Genomic DNA, 12,842 nt, shown 5'->3' on the forward strand with positions numbered 1-12,842 from the left:
CGGTCGGAATGGAGATGCTTCTTCCATCAAATTTGGACGTTGGTTTAGTGTAATCACCTAGCATTCTCCTTGCATTATTGTTGTCGGGTTCGGCTGCCATCTCCTTCTCTTGTTCGAAAATTTTAGAAAGGTTGTCTCTGGATTATTGTAATTTAGCTTCTCTTAGTTTCCTCTTCAGAGTCCTTTCAGGTTCTGGATCAGCTTCAACAAGAATGCCTTTTTCCTTGTTCCTGCTCATATAGGGAAGAAGAGAACAAGAAAAGACTCATATGAAAGAGAAGAGAAAAAAGAAAGGAAGAGGAATCCTCTATGTCACAATAAAGAGGATCCTTATTATTAGTAGAAGAAGAAAGGGGATAATGGAAGGAGAGGGATGAATAGTCTGTATAAAGAGTAAGGATAAGGGAGGTGATAAGAGATGAAGAGAAGTGTTAGTAAATAAATAAATAAATAGAAGAAGAGAGGAGAGGGAGAATTTGAAAATAATTTTGAAAAAGTAGTTAATGATTTTCGAAAATTAAAGATAAGATATAATTAAAATTAAAATTTAAAACAATTAGTTATTTTAAAAAGAATTTTGAAAAAGGGATGAGATATTTTCGAAAATTAGAGAGGGAAAAGTAGTTAGGTGGTTTTGAAAAAGATAAGAAACAAACAAAAAGTCAAATAGTTAGTTGAAAAAGATATTAAAGTCAAATTTGAAAAGATAAGAAGATAAGAAGTTAGATAAGATTTTTTGAAATCAAATTTTTGAAAAAGACATGATAAAAGATATGATAAAAAGATATGGTTGAAAAAGATTTAAATTTTTAAAATTAAAATTAATTACTTAACTAACAAGAAACTAAAAGATATGATTCTAGAATTTAAAGATTGAACCATTCTTAACAAGAAAGTAACAAACTTCAAATTTTTGAATCAATCACATTAATTGTTAGTGTAATTTCAAAAATTTGAAATAAAATTAAGAAAAATATTTTGAAAATAATTTTAAAATTTTCGATATTAATAAGATAAAAATGAAAAAGATTTGATTTTTTGAAAAGGTTTTGAAAAGATAGGATTTTTAAAATTGAAAATTTGACTTGACTTGTAAGAAACAACTGGTTTTAAAATTTTTTTGACTAAGTCAACTCAAATTTTCGAAAATTATGAGAAAATTAAGGAAAAGATATTTTTTGATTTTTGAATTTTTAATGATGAGAGAGAAAAACAACAAAAATGACTCACAACATGAAAATTATGAATCAAAACTCATGATGTATGCAAGAATACTATGAATGTCAAGATGAACACCAAGAACACTTTGAAGATCATGATGAACATCAAGAACATATTTTTGAAAAATTTTTGATGCAAAGAAAACATGCAATACACCAAACTTAGAAATCTTTAATGCATGGACTCTAACAAACAAAAAATGCAGATGATAAACAACAAAAAATGCAAAACAAGAAAACATCAAGATCAAACAAGAAGACTTACCAAGAACAACTTGAAGATCATGAAGAATACTATGAATGCATGGAATTTTTGAAAAAATAATGCATAAATTTTAAAAACATGCAATTGACACCAAACTTAAAAATTGACTCAAGACTCAAACAAGAAACACAAAATATTTTTGGTTTTTATGATTTTATGATTTTTTTGTATTTTTATTATTTTTTTTCTTTTTTTCGAAAATTATATTTTTGAAAAAAAAATAAAGAAAAAAATTTGAAAACTTTTTTTTATTGAAAGGAAAATAAAAAGAAAATTACCTAATCTGAGCAACAAGATGAACCGTCGGTTGTCCATACTCGAACAATCCCCGGCAACGGCGCCAAAAACTTGGTGCACGGAATTGTGATCATCAACAATGGCTCCAATAGTTTGGTAGATCTCACACGTGAATTACACTTAGTCACAACTCCGCACAACTAACCAGCAAGTGTACTGGGTCGTCCAAGTAATACCTTACGTGAGTAAGGGTCGATCCCACAGAGATTGTTTTACGTGAGTAAGGGTCGATCCCACGGAGATTGTTGGTATGAAGCAATCTATGGTCATCTTGTAGATCTCAGTCAGGCTGATTCAAATGTGATTGGATTAGATAATTAAAAGATAAATAAAATGGGATAGAAATACTTATGTAAATTAATGGTGGGAATTTCAGATAAGCGTATGGAGATGCTTGTCCCTATTGAATCTCTGCTTTCTTACTGCTTTCATCCAATCCTTCTTACTCCTTTCCATGGCAAGCTGTATATAGGGCATCACCGTTGTCAATGGCTACATCCCATCCTCTCAGTGAAAATGGTCCAAATGCTCTGTCACAGCACGGCTAATCATCTGTCGGTTCTCAATCAAGTTGGAATAGAATCTTGTGATTCTTTTGCGTCTGTCACTAACGCCCAGCCTTCAAGAGTTTGAAGCTCGTCACAGTCATTCAATCCCGGAATCCTACTCGGAATACCACAGACAAGGTTTAGACTTTCCGGATCCTCATGAATGCCGCCTGATTAAGGAATCCAAGAGATATGCGCCCGGTCTAAGGTAGAACGAAAGTGGTTATCAGTCACGCGTTCATAGGTGAGAATAATAATGAGTGTCACGGATAATCACAATCATCAAGTTAAAGTGCAACGAATATCTTAGAACAGGAATAAATCGAATTGGATAGAAAATAATAGTAATTGCATTAAAACTTGAGGTACAGCAGAGCTCCACACCCTTAATCTATGGTGTGTAGAAACTCCACCGTTGAAAATACATAAGTGAAAGAGGTTCAGACATGGCTGAATGGCCAGCCCCCATGAAGGTCTAAGGACTAGGCATCCAGAGATGTCTAATACAATAGTAAACTATCCTATTTATACTAGACTAGCTACTAGGGTTTACAAGAGTAAGTAATTGATGCATAAATCCACTTCCGGGGCCCACTTGGTGTGTGCTTGGGCTGAGTTTGATCTATCCACGAACTGAGGCTTCTTTTGGAGTTGAACGCCAAGTTGTAACGTGTTTTGGGCGTTCAACTCCGGTTCGTGACGTGTTTCTGGCGTTTGACTCCAGACAGCAATATAGAACTGACGTTGAGCGCCAGTTTACGTCATCTAATCACGAATAAAGTATGAACTATTATATATTGCTGGAAAGCTCTGGATGTCTACTTTCCAACGCCGTTGAGAACGCGCCATTTGGAGTTCTGTAGCTCCAGAAAATCTATTTTGAGTCCAGGGAGGTTAGAATCCAACAGCATCAGCAGTCCTTTGTCAGCCTTTTCTCAGTGTTTTGCTCAGGTCTCTCAATTTCAGCAAGAAAATACCTGCAACCTTTCAGAGGTGCATGCTCTCTATTTTCTCTGATATGGTGGAAAAGTTTCTGGAAGTCTTTATGGACGACTTCTCCGTATTTGGAGACTCATTCAGCTCTTGTCTTGACCATCTAGCACTTGTTTTGATAAGGTGCCAAGAGACTAACCTGGTTTTAAACTGGGAAAAATGTCACTTTATGGTGACTGAAGGAATCGTCCTTGGGCATAAAATTTCGAACAAAGGAATAGAGGTGGATCAAGCTAAGTGGAGGTAATTGAAAAATTACCACCACCTACCAATATTAAAGCAATCAGAAGCTTTCTGGGGCATGTAGGATTCTATAGGAGGTTTATAAAAGATTTTTCAAAAATTGCAAAACCTCTAAGTAATCTGCTAGCTGCTGACACGCCATTTATCTTTCATAAGGAGTGTTTGCAGGCGTTTGAGACTCTGAAAGCTAAGCTGCTCACAGCACCAGTAATTTCTGCACCAGACTGGACTTTACCATTTGAACTAATGTGTGATGCCAGTGACCATGCCATTAGTGCAGTGTTGGGACAAAGGCATGACAAGCTTTTGCACGTCATTTATTATGCCAGTCGTGTTTTAAATGACGCACAGAAGAACTACACGACCACAGAAAAAGATTTACTTGTAGTGGTTTACGCCATTGACAAGTTCAGATCTTATTTAGTAGGATCAAAAGTGATTGTGTACACTGACCATGCTGCTCTTAAATATCTACTCACAAAGCAGGATTCAAAACCCAGACTCATAAGATGGGTGTTGCTTCTGCAAGAGTTTAATATAGAAATAAGAGACAGAAAAGGGACAGAGAACCAAGTAGCAGATCACCTGTCCCGAATAGAACCAGTAGAAGGGGCGTCCCTCCCTCTTACTGAGATCTCTGAAACCTTTCCGGATGAGCAACTCTTTGCCATCCAGGAAGTACCATGGTTTGCAGACATTGCAAACTACAAGGCTGTGAAATTCATACCCAAAGAGTATAGTAGGCAGCAATCAAAGAAATTGATCTCGGATGCAAAGTATTGTCTGTGGGATGAACCATATCTCTTCAAGAGATGTGCAGACGGAATAATCCATAGATGTGTGCCTAAAGAAGAAGCACAGAAGATCCTTTGGCATTTCCATGGATCATAGTATGGAGGACATTTTGGAAGTGAGCGAACAACCACAAAAGTCCTCCAATGTGGCTTCTACTGGCCTACTCTCTATAAAGACACTCGAGAGTTTGTACGTAATTGTGATAGTTGCCAAGGATCTGGCAATCTGCCTCACGGTTATGCCATGCCTCAAGAAGGGATCTTGGAGATTGAGTTGTTTGATGTATGGGGTATTGACTTCATGGGGCCTTTCCCACCATCATACTCAAACACTTATATTCTGGTGGCAATGGATTATGTATCCAAATGGGTGGAGGCTATTGCAACACCCACTAATGATACTAAGACAGTGCTGAAATTCCTCTAGAAACATATCTTTAGTAGATTTGTGATAAACCCCATTTTTAGAGTTTATCTTGTGTTGAATTTAGAGCATTTTGATAACCTTTTCTCACATTTAGCCAACGAATTAGCATAGTTTTGTAATATCTCCCGTATTTGTGCTTGAATGTAAAAATATGCTTTTTAAGCTTTTAATTTGGTAATTTTAATTCATCCTTGATTCTACAAGATGCCTTGATGTGTTCGCTAGTAATCTCAGGTTAAAATAGGCTAGGCATGGATCAAAGGAGCAAGGAAGGAAGCATGCAAGTGGAGAGAAGTACAAAAAGCCAAAGAATTAATCTCGGCCAAGGACACGCACGCGCACAAGGCACTCGCGCGCACATTGCGAAATCGGCCAGCGATGCGTACGTGTACCGTACGTGTCCGCGCCAAAGGCCGCACGTGATTTTTAAATAGAACTCGTGCCCAGTGATTTTTGGGAAGCTGTGGGACCCAGTTACAATCAATTTTGGCACCAAAGTATTTTAAAGGACCAAGGATTTAAGGGGGAGAATAAAATTCCATCACTTTTGCATTCTAGCGGAGTTTAGTTTATTCATTCACATTAGGATTAGTTTAGAGATAGTTTCTAGAGAGAGAAGCTCTCACTTCTCTCTAGAATTTGGATTAGGTTTAGGTTAATCTCTCCTCTTAGATCTAGGAATAATTCATGCTTTGATTTACTATTCCCTTATCAGTTCTTACTCCTCTACTCTCCTTCTTTCTAGTTTTGTACTTTAATCCTTGTAATTCTTCACTTTGTTGTGGATATATTTTTGTTCGTTTATTTTTTTTCAATAATTCAATTTGAGGTAATTCATGATAATTGTGATTTCCTTGATTGTTGTTGTTAATTCTTTGTATTCAATTGTTGTTAGAATTCTTTCTTGTTGTGATTTACTATACTTTTCTTTTGTACCTTCCAAGTGTTTGATGAAATGCTTGGGAGGAAGTTAGAATAGAATTTTATGTTCTTGGCTTAGGGAAGGTAACTTAGGAACTCTTGAGTTACTAATATCCAAGTGATTGATAGTTGATAGCCATTGACTCTAGCCTTCATTAATTTAATTAGTGGAAAGCTAGGACTTATGGATTTGGATTAATATAATTCACTTGACTTTCCTTTGCTACTTGTTAGAGGATGACTTAGTGGGATTGATCCTTGCAACTATCATAATTGTGGCTAGTGATAATGATATAGGTCCTTGACCATCAAACCTTGCCAAGTCCATTTTGTTAATAAAATTTCATTTCCATTTACTTTCCATGTTTCTCATCTAAAACCCCAAAATAAACAAGTCCATAACCAATAACAAGAACACTACCCTGCAAGTCCTTTGAGAGACGACCCGAGGTTTAAATACTTCGGTTTATAGATTTTAGGGGTTTGTACTTGTGACAAAAAAATTTTGTATGAAAGGATTATTGTTGGTTTAGAGACTATACTTTACAACAAGACTTCATTAGTGAAATTCTAAACCGTCAAAAATCTAATCATCAAAATGGCGCCGTTGCCGGGGACTTGCAATGGTGTTATGTTATTAGTTATTGTACATATGTGAATATTGTGAATATGTTGCTTTTGTTTGATTACTAGTTTTGTTAGTTTTATTTTGTCCTTTCATAATGAATTCTCACTTTGGCTATGAGTTTGGTCCTAATCGTGTTGTAGGAAATGTGAACTTCAATGATAACATGTACCAAGGATGGAACCATCAAAGATGGGAGGAGCCTCAAGGAATTGATCACTCCTATTGGCAACAACCTCCAAACACTTATAGGTATAATTCCTATACTAATGCATGTCAATTTAACGGCTATGGTGACTCCTTTTGTGATAATCAACTACCACCATATGTCTATGAATTTTATCCTCAACATGATGCTCAACCATACTCACAAGCCCCTTTCTACCAAGTACTTTTATGTGACCCATATCCATCATATAACCAATCACCCGTACCACATCCTTGTGATCATTATAAGCATGAACCCTTAGAACCACCACAACCCTATCAAGATTACTACCAAGAACCACCTCAATGCACATCTTCTCCATAATTTTACCAAGAGGAACCACCTTCCTACCATGAACCCTCTCTTCAAAATAATTAACCTTCCTACTCACCCCAAGCCCCAATAGAGGATTCTCTCACTTTGTTACTTCAAGGACAAGAAGCCATGAAGCAGGATACACTTGCGTTTGTGACCAACTTGACTAAGGTGGTGCACGCTTTAGCCCACCAATGTTTGAATACTCAAGTTTTTCCGTAACCCCGTGTGAAAATCCAAAGGAAGAGCAAGGCATGGAGAAGATATCGGAAAATCCGGTAAAAAGGGAAGAATCGGTAGTAGTAGTAGAGCAATTGGAGAACCTTACGGTTATTGAAACAAAGGAGGAAGTGGTCCAAGATTTAGGAGATGTGGAACCACCATGTGAATCTCAACAACCTCCGAAGCGTATCAAGATTGAAGAATACGAGGAGGTTAATCAAGAGATGTATTCAATCATGGATGAGTTTCTATCTACAATTGAATCCCTCTCTGTTGGACATGGAGTTAGAATAATAGAAGAGTGTGCACAACCTCCCGTACCCTTGGTGAACAATGAAGAAGAGAATGAATCGAAAGAGAGCTACCAAGGAGAAAAAGTTGGCATGGTGTATATTGAAATTGAAGAATATGAAGAGGTTGATCAAGAAATGGATTTATTCATCAATGAATTCCTATCCAAATTTGAATCTCCTCCCATTGAGAAAGAAATCAAAATTCTTGAAGACAACACCACGCTAAATGACAAAGGGGAAAAGGTTGAAATTGAAGAAACTTGTCAATAGGTGGAAGCAACAGAAGAAGAGCATAAAGAAATCGACCTTGCATTGTCTAAGTGTGGGGAGGCTCTCCTTCCCAAGTCACCATTGTACACAACATTCAAGTGGGTAAAATTCTTATCTTCAAGCCTCACTTTCTCACTTGAATATGGTTTGATTGAAACGGATGGACAACTTAAAGCTCTTTGTGGACTTAAAGGAAGAAGAGAATTGTGTAGTGGTTGGAAGTTAGGAATTAGGCTCATCAAGGTCAAGCTCCTAAGGTATAGGGATTGTGATTGGAAGAATGCCACTTTGCTTAGGTCTCGACGGAAGGCTTGGTATGCTAAAGAGAATTCTATCTGTCAACCACCCGGAAAGAAAAAGTATGAAGATCAAATCGAAGAGGGGTGCGAAAATAAGATATGGGATCCCGGATCAAAGAATGAAGACCAATTAGGGGAACTCATATCTTGGGTTGAACTTTTCCCAAGCTTGGCAAAGATGTTTGGAAATTCTATCAACCAATTGAGAAGTAAAGATCCTTGGAGATTCAAGGATGAGTACAAGCATAAGCCGCCATGACAATGTGCTTCCCAAATGTCCAACTTAAGGACTTAAACTAAAAGTGCTAGGTGGGAGACACCCTACCATGGTATACTCTTTCCACTCTCCTGTAGATTTCATTAATAAGTGATTTGAGTTACCATTGTAGGTAGTTTTCCATTTCATTCTAGTTGCTTTAATAAATTGACTGTTAGCATTTTGACATGTATCTTGTGCTTATTAGTAGATGAATAAATCTTAAAAATCAAATTACATTTTTGTGAACTGTATGATTTTTGATTGAATAAAGAGTTGTAGGCATTATTGGGAGCTCTTGGGCATTTTTTCTGTTTTCTAGCAATTAAAAAAAAGAGGGGAATGGCGCGCACGCACGCTGTACGCGCACACGTCCATGAGTCGATGCATCACCATACTGACCTCCAAAGAGTTGGGCCTCCCTTATGCGAGTATTAGGCTTTTAGCCCAACTCGCAAAACACCGACGCGCACCTGCCGCGCGCGCGTTCATGCACATAGAGAGCCATGCACACGAAACCGCACTTGCCGCGCACACGTCAACATGCTAATCCAACATCCCATGCTCTCCTCCCAAAAGTTATGCTGGCGCTGGGCCAACATTAAGCCTCTGGCCCAACCTCCATCGTGCGGACGCGCACTACGCGCCTGCGCGCCCATGAGTCCAAAAGAGAATGTGCGCTCTCACACATGCCGCGGACGCGCCGATTCGCTGCCGCAACTTCCAGGCCAAAATCTAGAGAGTTATGCCAACTCTGGGCTTGCATTAAGCCTCCAGCCCAACGCCTAGCACGTGTGCGTGCACGGTACGCTCATGCACTCTTACAATTTCTCACCACCCATGCGTAAGCTCTCAAGGCGCGCACGCGTCCATCCCTAAATCCATCAACGCAAGCGGACATGCACGCTGCGCGCCCGCGTCGATTTGAAAAGAGGGATAATCCTAGGGCGCAACGGATACTTGCGCAGACGCACCCCTCAACCCCTCTCTTCTCCAACGTCTCTTCTATACCCCTCTTCTTCCTTGTCACACTCCGACCACCATACCGTCGACGACCGCCGCCGCAACCTAACCATCACCCTCATTTCTTCCCTCTCTTGTTCACACGCAAACTCTCTCTCTCTCACCCATCTTCCCTCTCTCTCACTGCCACCGTCCAGCACTGCTGAGCGCCACCGCAGCCGCCAGTGAACCCAACCCTCCTCACTTCTTTCATTCTTCTTCCATCTCGCACACCCCTTAACCCCAGTTCACTATCTCCGTCTCTTTCACTCCACGCTGCCTCTGTGCGCCACCTTCTTGCCTGCGTTGCCGTGGGTCTCTACTGCCACCATCATCCTAGGAGGCAGTTCTGCTTTTGATTCGGCTACCCCTACTGCCCACCCAATTCCAATCCCCATCTCTGCTCTGCTTCCAGGTTACCTGCCTCTGCCACAACTCGATTTTCTTGATTGTTATTTTTATTCTTAGTTACTGTTAGTTACTGTTAGCTTAGTTAGTTGATTGTTAGGTTAGATAGAAATAATTGTGTTAGGTAGATAGGTTCTGGATAGAGGATTCTAGGCCTGATAAGTGCACCGTGTTTTTTACCTAGTTCTGTACATATTGCTTGCTGCTGATTGGCTTGACTATGTTTTGCTGCGATGTACTCTTATCCTGCTGCCATTCTTGCTTGATTATGTGATTACTTCTTGACTGGTGTTTTGTAATTATTTCTTGTTCACTTGGCTATTTGGGAACGTCCATATTATAGCCGAAATGCTGCCCGATTTTTCCCAAACTATTTTAACACTATTTCCTGCTCAGGGGATTGAACTTGGCACTCACAGCTCAACCTTTTTCTAACTCACTCCAAGTTCAATGCCCGGGGTTTTTGGGCCAGCATTTCCACTCTTATTTTTTGGTTCCCGTGATCATTACATAATGCTCATTCTTTTGCAATAGTTGGTATGCTTTGATTGTGCAACTTCCTTTTAACTCAACTTAGTTTTCAACCTTTCATAGTTGCACAATTGCATTTTATTGCTTGTAACACCAACTATTGCAAGTTCATTTTCATGCATTTTTGAGAATTTCAGACTCTCATGCTAGTGAACATAAGTGTTGTGCACAATTTGCAAATTTCTTTTCATTAGGCAATTCTCCACTATACGACTAATCCTCAAACTTCATTTTCCTAACTCACTAATTTCCTTAACTTCCTAACTTCACTTTTAATTACACTTAACCCTTTAACCATTCTTTTAGGGTATGATGATGAATATGCCTAATCTTTGAGAATTGTGTCACATTGGTTGGAAACATTGAATTCTTGGTTTATACTTTCATTTGCTATGCTTACTTGCTATCCAAGATTTCTGTTTTCAGTTCACCACATGACTATTTGCCATCCATCTTACATCCTAAACATGCTCCTACTTGCTATTTGCCTACTTGCTTAATTGCTTATTCTAATTTTCAGGATGTCAGACAAAAGAAAAGGGAAAGCATCATCTTCCAAAAAGAGGAAGAGAACACCAGACCCCACTCTCTCCTCACTTCAAGCTTATGCTCAAAACCCTCTAAAAGACATAGAAAAGGCAAACCAATTACTATCGGCTCAGGATACGGTCAAATTCCCCAATCTCTACTGTGAACTTAGATTTCCAACCTACAATTCAAAGAATCTGAATATTGAGAAGAAGCTAGTCATCCCATTGGATTTGACCGACATCATCCACCAACGCATTGACCAGATGGGTTTAGCTTTTGTGGATAGGGAACTTAGCCAGGTGAATCGGTCTTGGGTGCAGGAGTTTTACTACAATTTCTTCCGCCACACCCTTGACTCGGTACTTGTTAGAGGGATTGAGATACCTATCACCGAGTGATGCAGGTGGAAACTGTCTCTCAACAAATTTCCTTCGGCAAGTGTACCGAATTTGTCGTCAAGTAAAAACTCACAATAGAGTGAGGTCGAATCCCACAGGGATTGATTGATCAAGCAACTTTAATTAGAAGAATGTTCTAGTTGAGAAAATTCAGAATTTGGGTTGAGATTTGCAGAAATTAAAATACGGGAATGTAAATAACAGAAAAAGTAAATGCTAGAATTAAAGGGCTGAAAGTAAATGACTGAAAGTAAATTACAGAATTGTAAATGGGAATGGGATGTTTGCTCATGAAAGTAAACGCAGAAATTAAAGAGAATGGGTGAGATCAGAATTGGGGAGTTCATTGGGCGCAAGAGATGTTGCAATTCTCCGGATCAAGTTCATTTTCATCTCTTCCTCAATCAAAGCACTCATTGATCTCCTTGGCAATCTTAATTGATTAAATTACAATTTCTTGCAATTCAATCTCTCAAATCTTGATCAATAGCCAATTCCTTGGTCAATTGCTCATGAGAAGAGATGAAGTGTGGTCACTGATTATACCACATGCATTTCCCAAATCAAGTATTGAGAGGATTATAGTCACATATCCATCCAAACCCAATTTGGTCCAGCATGAGAAAGCATTTCTAGCTTGATCTCTTCATTCCTCTTTCAAGGCTCAGAAGAGATCCAAGTTTGAATAGCTTCTTTTCCAAGATAACTACCCAATGGGATGAAGATCGAAAGCTTTCAAGTAAAATCAAGAGAAAAGATAGAAGAAGAATAATTAAAATTAGTATTGATCCATTAACTTACAACAGAGCTCCCTAACCCAATGAAAAGGGTTTAGTTGTTCATAGCTCTAGAAAATGAAAACAAAGATGGAGAATACATCATGGAACTAGAAGAGCAAAGTAAAATACAGAGAGTAGTGCTATTTTCCAACTTCCAGACTACTAAATAATTCAAAGCTACTCCTATATATACTACTCTTCTCAGCTTCTAGTTGGCTCTTCAAGTCTTGGGCCTTTGGATCTTGAGTTTGAAGCCATTCTCTTCTTCATTTAAGCTTGGTTTTACTTGTAGAGAGAAAGTGTGAAGTGGGCAGAGACTTTAGCTCAGGAAGTTAGGGGTGTTAACGTTTTAGTGAAAGTATGAGTTCGAGAACGTTAGTGACACTCAACATTGTCACTAACGTTCCAATGTACCCCTTTGCCTCACGTTAGAGCCCACATTAACTAGGTTAACGTGGCTTTTAACGTGGCCTTGCCAACCTTCGAGAACGTTAGTGACACTTAACATTGTCATTAACATTCTAATGTGCCCCTATGTCTCACGTTAGAGTCCACGTTAACTAGGTTAACGTGGCTTCTATCGTGGCTTTGCCAACCTTCGAGAACGTTAATGACACTTAACATTGTTACTAACGTTCCAATGTGCCCCTATGTCTCACGTTAGAGTCCACGTTAACTAGGTTAACGTGGCTTCTAATGTGGCCATTTTTAGCCATCCCCAACGTTAGTGACAATGTTGAGTGTCACTAACGTTGGCTCATCTTTCACTCATCATCGTTAGCTTTCCACGTTAACTAAGTTAACGTGGAAGTTAACGTGGCTCCTTGGGGTTTTGTGGTTGCTTCCAACATTAGTTACAATGTTGGGCGTCACTAACATTGTCAACCACCCTTGCCTCTTACGTTAGCTCCCACGTTAACCAAGTTAACGTGGGAGTTAACGTGGTACATTGCACCTTAGGCCAACGTTAGTGACAATGTTGAGTGTCACTAACGTT

Source organism: Arachis duranensis, chromosome 9, assembly GCF_000817695.3.
Source record: "Arachis duranensis cultivar V14167 chromosome 9, aradu.V14167.gnm2.J7QH, whole genome shotgun sequence".
NCBI classification, from domain to species: Eukaryota; Viridiplantae; Streptophyta; class Magnoliopsida; order Fabales; family Fabaceae; genus Arachis; species Arachis duranensis.